Source organism: Neofelis nebulosa, chromosome 12 (genome assembly GCF_028018385.1).
Source record: "Neofelis nebulosa isolate mNeoNeb1 chromosome 12, mNeoNeb1.pri, whole genome shotgun sequence".
Taxonomy (NCBI): Eukaryota; Metazoa; Chordata; class Mammalia; order Carnivora; family Felidae; genus Neofelis; species Neofelis nebulosa.
Window position 1 is genome coordinate 45,102,948 of NC_080793.1, and position 13,476 is coordinate 45,116,423.

Sequence of the window (13,476 nt, forward strand, 5' to 3'; positions counted from 1 at the left end):
CACTAGTCAAAGAATAACTGTGAAGTCATGGGTCATATTGTGGAAAACACACTTTATGAAAGATGTAGACAAATGGAGATAGTTGACCAGAATGGTGAGGAAACCCAAACTGTCAAATGAGTAATGAATGGAAAACCTGACAATGGGGAGATGACCAGGGGCCAGTGATAGCTATGTTCAAACATTTTAGGAGCTATCATTAAGAAGATGAATTACTTTTGTATGACTTCTCCAAGGATAGCCAATAAGGAAGACATATGTGTAAAAAACATTACAAAGGTTATAATAAGGAAAATGTGTTAATAGTGCAATATGATATGCTCCTTTTGTAGTGATGAGTTCCACTGTTTAGGGTTCTTTTTTTAATGCTTGGTCAGCAATTGAAAAGCATTCTGTAGAAGGTTTTAAAGCCTAAATTGAATAGTTCAACAAGTTTATCTTGTGATTCTGTAAGTCTACAAGTTAAATTATCAAATTTTTACCAACATGCTATAATCTCAGAGAACTAAGGAAATGTTGATACAATGGTTGTTGTTAAATAGTTTGACTCTCTTAAATAAAAAATTCTATAAAAATAGAGAAAATGTTATTTTCATAAGGAGTTCAAAGAGAAAAAGATAAACAGAGCTATAACTAGCCTTCTTTTCCTGTTTTCAACATGGTGGACTATAAAAATAATGAACAATTTTTAAGAATATGTTTCACTACATTATGTGAAGATTATAACAATAGAAATACCTTTACTAATTAGATCTAGGGTACTGTTTTCAGCTCTTCATACCACATATCCCTCAAAAGGTTACTCTAGTATCGAAATAAGCACCACCTAAAATAATGAGTTTTGTGATCACAGAAGTCAACACTGATTTGTATAATTTGGGGGAGTTAAGGGGAGGTAAGTAGAGGCTCATGGAACTCATTCAGATTTTCTCATAAACACACCTACAATTAAATACATAGAGAAAATGATTTGAAAGTCCTCACAGGATACTGAATAGAAAATATTAACCAGATACTAGAAGGTGGTATAAATTTCTACCAAATAAGCCAGCAATATAATTTACTGCTGGGCTTCTGGTTGTTACTATGTTTTTCTCTGGGATTGCTTCTTTCATGCATCTGTGCTTATATAAAATGGGTGCTAGCACACTGAGTGCATTTCAACATCATATAAATTCTCTATATATGTAAAATATTCTCTCATTGAGAATACGACCCAGATTCTTTCACCTAAGAGATTAAGGATTCACTTAAAATTGTTTTAGCAAACAGACAGCTTTCAATATTCCTTGGCTACTTACTGGAGTTTTTCTGGTCTATGCTGTGAGAGCTAGCCTTTGTGTCTTTGCTATCAGGATCTATCAGAGAGTTTGCATATATAATTGGAAATTTCTATTTAAAAAGTGAAAACAACTTCATTAACTGTGGAAAAGTCCAAGGAAAATGTAGGTGTGAAGAGTTTCTGATGTGAGGTATATGTAGATAAAACTTTAGGAAGCGATGGTCACATCTATGGTAATATGACAATTAAAACCATGAAAATCAGGAGATTCCTAAGCAACTTTTTATTTTTTATTTTATCTGAAGTCCATTGCAATATTTATTAGCTTGATTAAGGCTTTCATATAACATTACTCGTAGCCCTTGCCTTTTTGTTTTTGTTCCATAATAATGTTATCAAAGTTTTTAAGAAAGAGTATTGGATGATGCTAGTATTAAATTAACATAATTTAAATAACTATAAATTTTTTAATAGTTCTTTCATACCTATTACATGCATCATATATTTATACTTAGAAATGGTTTAATTTTTAGATATTTATAGATATTTAAAAATATCTCATTGGATTTTTTTGAAAACAGAATTGCTACCATACTTTGTAAAGAAAATCACTTGCATGTATTCATGCAGTACTGAGGCTTGCAGTTTGGCTTTCATGAAGTTTTATTTTTTTGTGATTTTGTGTATATTTTTTTCCATATTTGTAATTAGAAAAAGTTTGATATCCTTTTCTCTGTTTTTAATCCATTTTGCTAAAGGTTTGCCGATTTTTAGAAAGTATTTAAAATAATGTCTTTTGATCTTGTTGATTATTCCTGTTGCACTGATATTTCTTATTCCTGGATTTCTGCCCATCATCTTCTTTTTTGTAGTTTTTCTAGGTGTGATATTTTCTTAGGTTATGTTTCAGCTTCTCTTCTTTTGTACTATACACACTTAAGATTATACGTTTCCCTCTAAGCACTGCTTTAGCTGCATCCCCCAAATATTGATATGTCCCATCTCTATTATTATTCAATGCAAACTGTTTTCTAATTTCCATTGTTACTTATTCTTTGGCCCATTATGTAGAGGGGTATTTGATAAATTCCAGGGAATTTAGAATTTTTGTTAGTCTAGCTAATTCTGCGGAGATCAGAGAACATGCTCTGAATAATTTCAGTCCTTTGCATATTGTTGAGCCTTTCATTAATGCCGCTAAACAGGGTTAATTCTGGTAAATGATCCATGTGAATCTGAATGGGATGTGATTTCTATTGTTGTGTGCAAAGTCTTCCCTCTGATTACATAATCCATTTGGTTCCATATGTTAATAGTGTTGTTCATACCTTCTCTAGACTTTACTGATATTTTAAAGAGTTTTATTGAGGGATAATTGACATGTGGAAATGTAAAGGGTACATACTTAAAGTGTACAATTTCATAAGTTTTGATGTATCTACACATTCATGAGATGATCATCACAGCTCTCTCCTCCTAATCCCCCTTTTCCTCCTGTCCCTAAGTAACCCCTGATATGCTTTCTTTCACTACAGACTATTTGAATTTTGTAGAATTTCTTATAAATGAATTAATCAGTAAATACTCATTTTTATCTACCTTCTTTTAATCAGTATAGTAACTTTGTTGTTCAGTTATGTTGTTTCATGTATCAATAGTTAATTTCTTTTTATTGCTCAGAGTACTCCATGGTATGGTTGTACCCAGTTTGTTTGTCCATCCACCTGTCTTACACAGTTTTGTTTGTTTCTCTTATTACCTACTGAGGGACATGTTTTAAAGTCTCCTAACATGATTTGGATTTCTTTATTTTTTTAAACTCTGATAATTTTAAAATACATCTTGAACTCTTATTGTTGTATCCAAACTCTTATTGGATACATACAGATTTAGTCTTTGCTATTTTTCTTGTGACTGATTCACTTATCCTTTTGAAAGTTACTTTAAAAATCTCTAGTAACACTTCTTGCTTTCAGAAATACTTTGTTGAATATTGGTGTTGTTATATTGGCCTTTATTTTAGTTAACATTTTCATGGCATATCTTTTTCCACACTTTCGATCTTTCTGTGTCCTAATATTTGCTAAGTGTGTCTCTTCTAAGGAGACTATTTTAAAAATCTAATATAACAATCTTAGTTTTGTTTTGAGTATATAATCTTTTTTGCTTAATATAATTACCAATATAGTTAAAGTTGTTACTCTAGTGATTACTGAAAGAATTCATGACTTGTTATAGTCTAATGCATAGTAATCCTTTTATTCTTTCTTTCTTTATTTTTTTATTTTATTGTTTATTTATTTATTTATTTTGAGAGAGAGAGAGAGAGAGAGAGCGAGCGCACAAGCAGAGGAGGGACAGAGAGAGAGAGAGAGGGAGAGAGAGAGAATCCCAATCAGGCTCCATACTGTCAGCACAGAGCCCAGTGAGGGCCTCAAACTTACGAACCATGAGATTATGACCTGAGCTGAAACCAAGAGTCGGAAGCTTAACCGACTGAGCCACCTGGGAGCCCCTAATTACATCTACCTTTTAAATGTAAGCATTGATACTATTACTTTACATGTTGAATATTAATTTATATTTATACACATATTTAACTTTTCCATTCTCTTAATTCCTTTTCATTTCCATGTCTCCATATGGGATAATTTTCCTTCTACTTAAAAATTCCTTTTAGTACATCTTATATTGTTTCTTTTTGTTCTTTTTTTTTTTTTTTTTTTTTTGGTTGTCAAATGATCCTTTGAAATATTTTCCCTTGTAGTTCTTAACTAGCTGGGCATTCCACTGCACCACTGATGATGTCATGAGGGAGGCAGCCACTAACGTTGCAGCCCACAGATTGGGCAGTCCCCAGGATCTCGATGGTTCCAGAGAGTTCTCTGGCTAAAGATCTGTGCCAAGTCTGTCAGGCAATGTTGACAATCTCCTCAAAAGTGATCTTTCCACTGTACTTAATGTTTTTCTGCTTCTTTCTGTCTCTTGGAAGTTCCTTGTGGGTTTCGATAATCAGGGCAGAGGCAGAAGGTCCCAAAATATACAATTTGGGCTTGTATATTCTTGAATGGTCAGTTTTACTGTAATCCTCAGACCCTTCCAGTCATCGGTTGTTCTGGCAATATCATCACCGACCTGTTTTGGAGACAGACCGAGGGCCAGTCTTCGGGGCCAGGGCAGACGTGGCACCAACTTCACCACTGTGCACCTCAGGTAGAAGAATTGGATCTCCTTGGGGTTGAAATTAGGTGGTTGGTGTTGGATAAACCTGGATTCCGGACGACCGAAGACGGTTTGTACCTTCACCTCCTCTGAGCCTAAAGCCAAAAAAAAGTGCCCTTTATATTTCAGGTGTACTAGTGATGAATTCTCTCAGTTTTTGTTTCTTTGATAATATATTTGTTTCAATATGAATTTTGAAAGATTATTTTGCTGGACGTAGAATTCCAGGTTCGCAGTAACTTTCTGCATTGTAAAAGGTGTTGATTAAATCTCTTTTTGCTTATATGATTTTCTTTGAGAAGTTAGTTGCCAGACTTACTGCTGGTCCTTTGAAGGTTACAGAAGTCTTTTTTCTCTGGCTGTCGCAAAGATTTTGGTTTTGAGTTTTAGTAGTTTAACTAAGATGTGGCCAGAGGGCATTAAGAAATCTGCTCAAGCTCTACCGGGTTTCTTCAATTTGTGCATTGGAGTCTTTATTTTAACCAATTTTGGAAAGTTGTGGGCTGTTATTTGTTCATGTATCATTTTATTCCTGTGTTCTATCTTTCCTCTCATTGTAAGACTCTGATTATATCGTTTACATTCTGATTTTTTAAAATTCTTTTTTGTTCAAGTTTCAGTTATGTTTTCAATTAACCTTTCAGTGCATTCTTCTTGTCTTCTGTTTCTCTCAGTATTAAACAGATCCATTGAATTCTTAATTTCAGGTACTATATTTTTCAGTTCTAGAATGTCCATTTGCATATTAAAAATTAATTCTTTTTTGAAATTTTTTATCCTTTAATTTATTCCACTCATCTTCTCAGCTATTTATTGAACAAATTAATCATTACGGTTTTAAAGTTACCTTCTGTTAACTTCTTTATCAGCATTATCTGTGGGTCAGCTTGTGCTGTTTCCCCCCCCCCCCCCCTTTATTATTGGTCATATGATCCTCTCTCTCCATATGCCCAGCAACTTTTGTTCCATGTTGGACACTATAAAATCTGTAGAGGCTCCAGATGATACTATTTCCCATTAGAAATGATTTGTTTTTCCTTTTGTTAGGGAAGAAGGAAGGGAGGTTTTCTTCATCACTTTAATCAGGTGCTGAACTGTGTCAAAATTGGGTTGCAGTTTTGTAAAACTCACTCTATCTCTGTTTTACCTAAATTCTATGGTCATATTGTAGTTAAAAAATTGGGGATGTTTTTGTCTTCTCTGTACCAGCTACAGCAGACATTTCTGGTCTGTTTTTCAGTGCCTTTCAGCTCAGCTCTTTAGTTTCAATTCTTGTGTGGTCTCATTATTGGACATGTCTTAAGTGGGAAACTGGAAGTGTGTTTGAGGTATCTGATGTCTCTGATTTTGCCACTCTAGATCCTATTCAACCACCAAATCTTTACTGGTTTCTTTATGCCTCTGCAGTGGCCCTTGGCCAGGGCAAAATCTGGCCTCACGCCTCTAGACCATGCCCAGAATTGGCAAATGCTCCCAGGATAAAGGCAGCTTCAGATCTTCAGCTCACCTCTGAAAGTTTAATTTTTTCGAGTTTACCTCTTTGATCTTAGAAATTTTGATTTTTAGAAATTTTATTTTCCTATTTGTTGTTTTCACATTTTGTGGTGTAATACCTTAATTCTTATCTTTTATCTGGCTTTTCCAGTTGTCCTTTTTGGAGCATTTGTCTGTGGAAAATTACTTAATCATACATAAAAGCAGAAATTTGTATCCCTATTCCCAAATAAAAATATAGGGACATATTTCCTCCTCTGCCCAGTATGTAAGATTATAAAATCAAGTCAAGGTTTTTGCTTATATCAGGATAAACCTTGGCAAAATTGCAGTCTTGTCTGTGTTACTTTTAGTACTATTCTTTTCACCTTTTTCATTTCATACTCTTTTTTTGGCGACCCCATAACATTATAAATCTAGGACTCTAAAATCTTTTCAACCCCCAGAGATTCCCATTGTTTGTTTTTAGAAGTGTTCTAGGCATCTTCTGCCTTGTATCCCTTCCCATCAAAATTTGCTCAAATTATGTTTATTCTTTTAGGATGCTTCCCAGGGAATTGGCTAATTATTTGGATGAATTGATTACAACCAAAGAGCTGATGACTTATAACCTGCTATATCAAACTGAAACATCTATTTTAATGGGATTTAGTCCTAGAAAGTGCACATCATGTGGGGCTTTGTCATTATTAGAGCAGGAACACTGGGTGAGATATGTGGGTAGGTGTATTCTTCCAATCGTTCATATGATATAAGCATTGGAAAGTTTATATTCTTTTATTCATTGATCTTTTTATTCAGTCCACAAACATTTATCAAGCCTCTACCATTTCCAAGTCATCTTGAAGGCCACTATAAGAAGTATGATCCCCGGGGCGCCTGGGTGGCTCAGTCGGTTAAGCGTCCGACTGGCTCAGGTCATGATCTCGCGGTTTGTGAGTTCAAGCCCTGCGTCGGGCTCTGTGCTGACAGCTCAGAGCCTGGAGCCTGTTTCCGATTCTGTGTCTCCCTCTCTTTCTCTCTGACCCTCCCCCGTTCATGCTCTGTCTCTCTCTGTCTTAAAAATAAATAAACGTTTAAAAAAATTAAAAAAAGAAGTATGATCCCCTCCTGAGTAAGACAGATCCCTTCTCTTAAGAATATTACAGTGTAGTAAGAGAGATAAAACAAATACACAACTAGTATTAGTACCAAGCATTATGGGATAAGGACCATAGAAGAAGAAAGAAAATGAGGTGGTGTGGGCATCAATAGAGAAGAATCTTTTCTCAATCTGATAGATTAAATATTCCGTCATTTTTAAGGCAGTTTTTCAGTTGAGTCTTGAAAGATGGATGGGATTTCTAATGCAGATGTATATGGAGGCTTGGAAGGGCATTCCAGATGAAGAGAACATGATGGACAAATGTACAGTATATAAGAAGTACAGGGAGAACTTCAGTCACAGGATATTGCTTGCTTTAAGGAGAAAGGGGAGAGAGTGACCTTCCAGTGGCTTCTCCTGGAATATTGAACATTGAATCCATGGTTCTCTGGGGTGATTAGCTTAATCTTAACCCTGTTGAATATTTATAGACATTGTGCTATGAACTGAGGATGTATTTGTACTTGACATTTTGGAGCCCCTTGTGGACTGAGATACTATTAAGGTATTTTATTTTATTTACTTGACATTTTGGAGCCCACTGTGGAGTGAGATACTATTAAGGTATTTTATTTTATTTACTACAAAGTAAGGAGAGCAAAGTACTAACAGAAGTGTGAACAAAGTGTTATTCCACCAAAGAGATCCTCTTGTCCATGGAGTTTTCCTTCTGTTTCCAGACCATAGAAATCATCATAAAAGTTTTTAGCAGTATATGAGTGTTTATAGTATCTATCTGATTTTATCAGTGCTCCCAGCCAAAATTAATAATTTAGATGGAGATACTCATTTAGTGTATCTCAACATTTATTGCTTTGTCCATTATTTACTTACCCCTTTTCCCTTCCTTCCTCAAACCCTCCCCTCCTTCCTTCCTACCTTCTTTTCTCTCCTTCCACTGATATTTACTAAGTGAACCTATGTGCTAGATATTGCAATGGAGGCTGAGGACTCAGTCATATATGAAACAGTCCCTGGTTTCTGATAACATCAGCCTAGACAAAGCTCATCAGTACCTTATACTCAAGAGTGCAGCAAATACACAGGGATCAAAGCATTGATTCTTCTCAATCAAGTGACGCTTGATTCCAGTACCTGAATAGCATCTACATAGTTTCTCTGAATATGGACCCTCTAGGAGGGCTTCCCAAAATAGCTATTAAACCGTATTTCTGCCTGTAGGTTGGCTGTATCTATCAACAACAAGGAGAATTTTAAAAAACAGAATCCTCAACCCTCTTATCTGGAGTGTAAGGTTTATTCTAAGGTATAGCCATGTGATAATTCCTCTACTCTGAACTGTGTTCCTTCTCATGTCCACTTACAACCCAGGCACAATTAAAAACCAGGCTTCTTTACTGAAACTTTATTTGTAGTAGCCCAAACTGTAAACAACCCAAACATTTATCATATGTGAATAGAAACGTGAACTGTGGTATCTTCAGACAATGGTGTAACACTCAGTAATGAAAAGAACAAACAGTGTATACACGTGACAGTGTGGATAAATCTTAAAATAATGATGTTGAGTGAAAGAAACCATATAAATAAGAATATAAACTTTATGATTTCATTTATATAAAACTCTAGAAAATGCAAACTTATCTATACAACAGACAGCAGACCTGGGGGTGCTGGGGGAGGGAGCTTGTGGGGAGGGTCTGCAGGGAAGGATTGTAAAAGGTATCTTTTGGGAGTGATGGATATGATCACTATCTTAAGTGTGGTGATCTTTTCATTAGTATATACATATGCCAGAACTTACCACATTGTATACTCTAAATATGTGCAGTTTATTTAATGTCAGTTATACCTCAGTAAAGCTGCTGTTATGTTAAAACAGAAGTTCCTTTTTGTAATTGTTTGATCTCTGATTCCTCTAATAGACTAAGTGCCATGATGAGAATAAGAGAACTTTCTCATTCAATGATCTCCACCCGCGCCCGCCCTCCCGCCTCCAGTGGCTGGTCCAAGGTGGGCTTTCAGTAAACCCATGGTAAATGAAAAAAAAGGTGGTAAGATACTATTGATACATTGAAGATACATTGAACTATGTTATATTCTGGCTTTACTTTGATTCTCATATTAAATAGCTGATCAGTTTGTAGAGTTAGTTTGGCCATAATATCTCCCTTGTTGTAAAGCCAACTATATATAAATGTTCTTGAAGTATGTTTTTATTTTGAAATGCAACTCCATTCCCAACTTTAAATAAGCCCAAACTAAACTACCAATTTTAATGGGAATTTATGTTAGAAATGAAAGCCAGGAAAGGTTAGTAAACATCAAGAGACAGCTAAACATCTTGCATGTAATATTCAGAGATAAGTTAGCTTCTAAAGGAATCCCACAGTGCGTAATCCCATCTGGATAGGTGAATTAACGTCATAATGAAATGACTAACTTCTGCTTCGCCAAATGTTTATGACTACAAATAATGTCCATCACAACACTGGGGAGACTTATTCAGCTTTCCTAGGTCTGTGATTATAGTCTCTGAACAGTGATGTGAAGCAAAACTCAGTGAAGAGTCTCTGCACATCCCTTTCAATTGCTTCCAGTATCATCATTTTTAAATTCCGATTTTTTTTAAGGCTTAGAAGTTGTTAGTTATTCAGACACCTCCTCTACAAAAATTTCAACTCTGAGCCATTTGAAAAATTATGAGGGATTTAAACCTGGAGTCTGTCTTGGAAACTGGTCTATCATTTTCTTCCCAGTACACTCCATGGCAACACCGGCCTGCATTAAAATGGTAAAAACACACATTACTACAATCCCATAAACAGCCTTCTATATAAATGTAAACACAGAGACTGGATTGCCTCAAAAGTCACAGCTCTTACTCTTTATCAGTGTTTTATATTCTCCATACTTACTCATTTCACTGACTCCCCACTGCACCACTTTCTCTGCTTGCCAGCTTCCCTCACCTTAAAATAGTTGTTCGAGCAGCTGCGGATGATCTCGATGACAATTGCTTTTGTGATTTACTCAAAATCCTGACAATTTTTAGGTCTGGGAGAATAAAAAGCCTAAGATCTCTGGGGATATCACTGTTCAAGATCATATTTAATCTTCCTGTACTATCTTCCCTCAGTACTTTTCTGTTTCAGTACACTGCCACTGCAGTTGTGAAAGATACCTTCTGCTCTTCTCCCCCTCCTGACAGGTGTTATTTTGAAGCTCCATTCTTTTATTCCATTTGGTGCCCAATAACGTCTCACAATTTTCTTTGGCTGCGTTCTGCTAAGAATAACAGATGCCCTCAGTTTGCAGGGTATAATGTATCCTCTTGCATCCATATTCTAAGTGAACATTAACCTATCTGGTGAATATTTAAGGGTTTTCAAAAAATAGGTGGTCACTAATCTTGGCTTTTCTAGGGTTGACAACAAGAAACTGAGAAAATTAAGAAAGAATAGTTGGTCTACATTTCTTATAAATATACAGGGACTCCTAATTCAGAGAGTTCGTCAGTATGGTCTTATGACATCTTGACAAGAAATAATTGCGTTGTGTAACTTTAAAAAGTCACCGCTTTTCTACAGGCAAATTAGTAAAGAAAACAGGCTTATTATGATTTGCTAAAAAGTCCTCAAATATACATAGATGTCAGCTATTTAACATTAGCCTAAAGGTATAAAAATATGGGTCCAAACAGGTCAAGCGGGTGTTCCTCGTTTGCATGATAATAAACATTCCTTGTACTTTTCAAAGTGTTTGTATAGGTTCCTTTTCCTTATGGGTTATCAGAATTTTGTAAGTCTTTTAGAATGATTCTCAGTTAACTCCCATAAAGACATAATTGACAGTGGGTAGAGATGCCCTAAAAAAGCTGGAGGAAATAATATATCTATAGTTTGTTCTAACTGCTTACATATTTCATTTTATTTCCAAAAAGAAGCCTGTTGAGTTTGTACTTTGATGATTCTCATTTTACAGATGAGAAAGTGAGAATACCGAAGCTCGGATAATTTGTAGAACTTTGCTGGGGATGCATGCCCCCAAACTGAAAAATTAGGCTGAACGCCATTCTATAAGCACCAAGGCATGTATCCAGGTAGCCTCCTTGTTATGCTGACTTCCCCTAGGATGCTGCGGAAGGAGGATGTGGTGGGATCCCTCTCCATTTTGGATGCTTGCCGTGAAGCAAGCCATGAGATGGTAGAACTCGTGTTTAATAGTGAGTTGAAGTGTGAACATGGACTGGAGAAATGTGGCGAATTGTTGTTGCATTTTCGAGTTTAACTATGAACGAGAGTAACGTGGGTGTCTTTGGAAAGACACTTTGGAAAAATCTCACTTGGCCTCATGTTTGAAGATGATGGTTCACTAGGCCTTAAGGCTCAGAGTGAGAGGTGATTTAGAATCTCCCCCAGGTGGTTCTCATACTCCCTTAGGTTGGGAGACTTCTGGTTTGATGTCCTTCAAGGGACCATTTAAACTTGTGATTGTAAAAGATATGACTCAAAAGATTCTAAGAGCTGGTCTCTCTAATCTGGACCTCTACCATTATTTCCCAAACCTCAGGAAAGCATTCCTTTGTGGTATGGCCCTTTCTCTTACTGAGATACAGAAGTTTGGGAGAGGGTCATGTTTGGAGCCCGATCACTCATGCATAATTTGGAGAGGTAGTGTGGTGACTGAAAGATTACGTTACATTAAAAGTTGAAAGCTTTTCTTTCACCACCACAAAATGACCTTATTTTATTCATTCTTTTATATCCAGTACTTCTAACAAACCTGAAGAAGTTTTTCAATATTGTTTTTCTATGAAACTGGCATATTGAAACCTACTGTCATCAAAATTCATTTAATAAACTTTTTTTTTTTTTTTGGCGGGGGGCTACTATCATGAATGGAACACCAGACACTGTGCTAGAGGCTCAGGATAACTCGGTGAGCAACTAGATTCAGCCCCTGCTCTGACAGCGTGTATAATCAAATGACGCAAACACGCCAACCAAATAATCCAGAAATGTAGACCTACAAACAGTGAATTTTGCTGTCAAATGTTGGATTTGTATAAGAGACTGCTCATTGTCTCCTAATATTTGTTTTTCTTATCTTCCATAGTAATAGAATTTGTAACTGTCCATATACGACTCTTAATGAAGCGGACATTTACCAAACTTTTTTTTTTTTTTTTAAGTGAAGGTGGTCACGTAACAAAGTTCTGATCAACAGAATGAATGTGCAAGTATCATGCGGCGGTTTCTAGCATCCTTCCCTAGGAGCACCCGATGGGTGTCCTTTGCCACTTGTTTGTCCCCTTCCTCTCTCTTGGCGATTGGAATGTGGATGTTGGTCAGAGTTGCGAATTGGATCACGAGAATGAGGGAGACTCATATTAGAGTGAAAGTCTGGAGGGAGCCTGAGTCCCTAAGAACTTTGGGGAACAGAGCCACCATACCATCTCTAGAATGCCTTCCTTAGGAGTTTTATAAGAAATTCTGAGAATAAACTGTGGCAATAGGGACATTTGATCTAGTTTGGGAGGCAAAAAAGGCTTCCCCAGAGGAAGTAGTATTTGAGCATATGTTTGAAAGTTAGATGGGTGATATGTTGAGGATGAGGTGAAGCAGAGGGGATGAAGGTTAATGGAGGATTTCAATCTAGAGAGACAAGGTTACTGTGAGGATGTAATGCACGTGAAAATGATTTGAAAAGTAACATTGCTCTAACCATAAGACATTCTTATTATGAAGCCTGTGCTTTTCGGCCCATGGTTCAAGGCCTGCTGGAATTAATGACCTGCCCATGTCTCACTATTTTCATCTCTCATTACTCCTTGCCATGGATTTCAGACTAGGCTCATCAATTTGTAGTTCCCTTCATGCATTCTTCTCTGCTAACCCATGTCATTTTCAGAGGACCCTTTAAACACTGCCTCCTTCACAGGGCATTTTCTGAATAACTCTTGCCCCACTCCAGAGCTACGATAACTAGAATTCTTATACTCATTTCCATTAGTACACACTCTGAGGCCTCATGACTTTTCCTGTACTTATTTCTCCTCTACTTCACTTATTCCACTTCCTGTCTGGGTTACTGAAAACCAAGGACTTTGTCCCGCATTGTCTCTTACATCTGGGAATGCCTAGCTCAAACCGCTGCTCCGATACATTTTGGGGACTGAATGGCCTGAGTCCAGGTTAAAAGTTCCTTCCAGCTCTATCTTGCCTATAGACGTGGCCTGTTTAATGATGAGATTCTTTGAGGACCAAATATAATCATTTCTCATTTTGAAAACTCCAATATTAAGGGTGGCCCTGAAAAATTCATCAGGGGAATAAAGTTTTGCTCGTCACTTCTGCTGCCCTACAGGCCT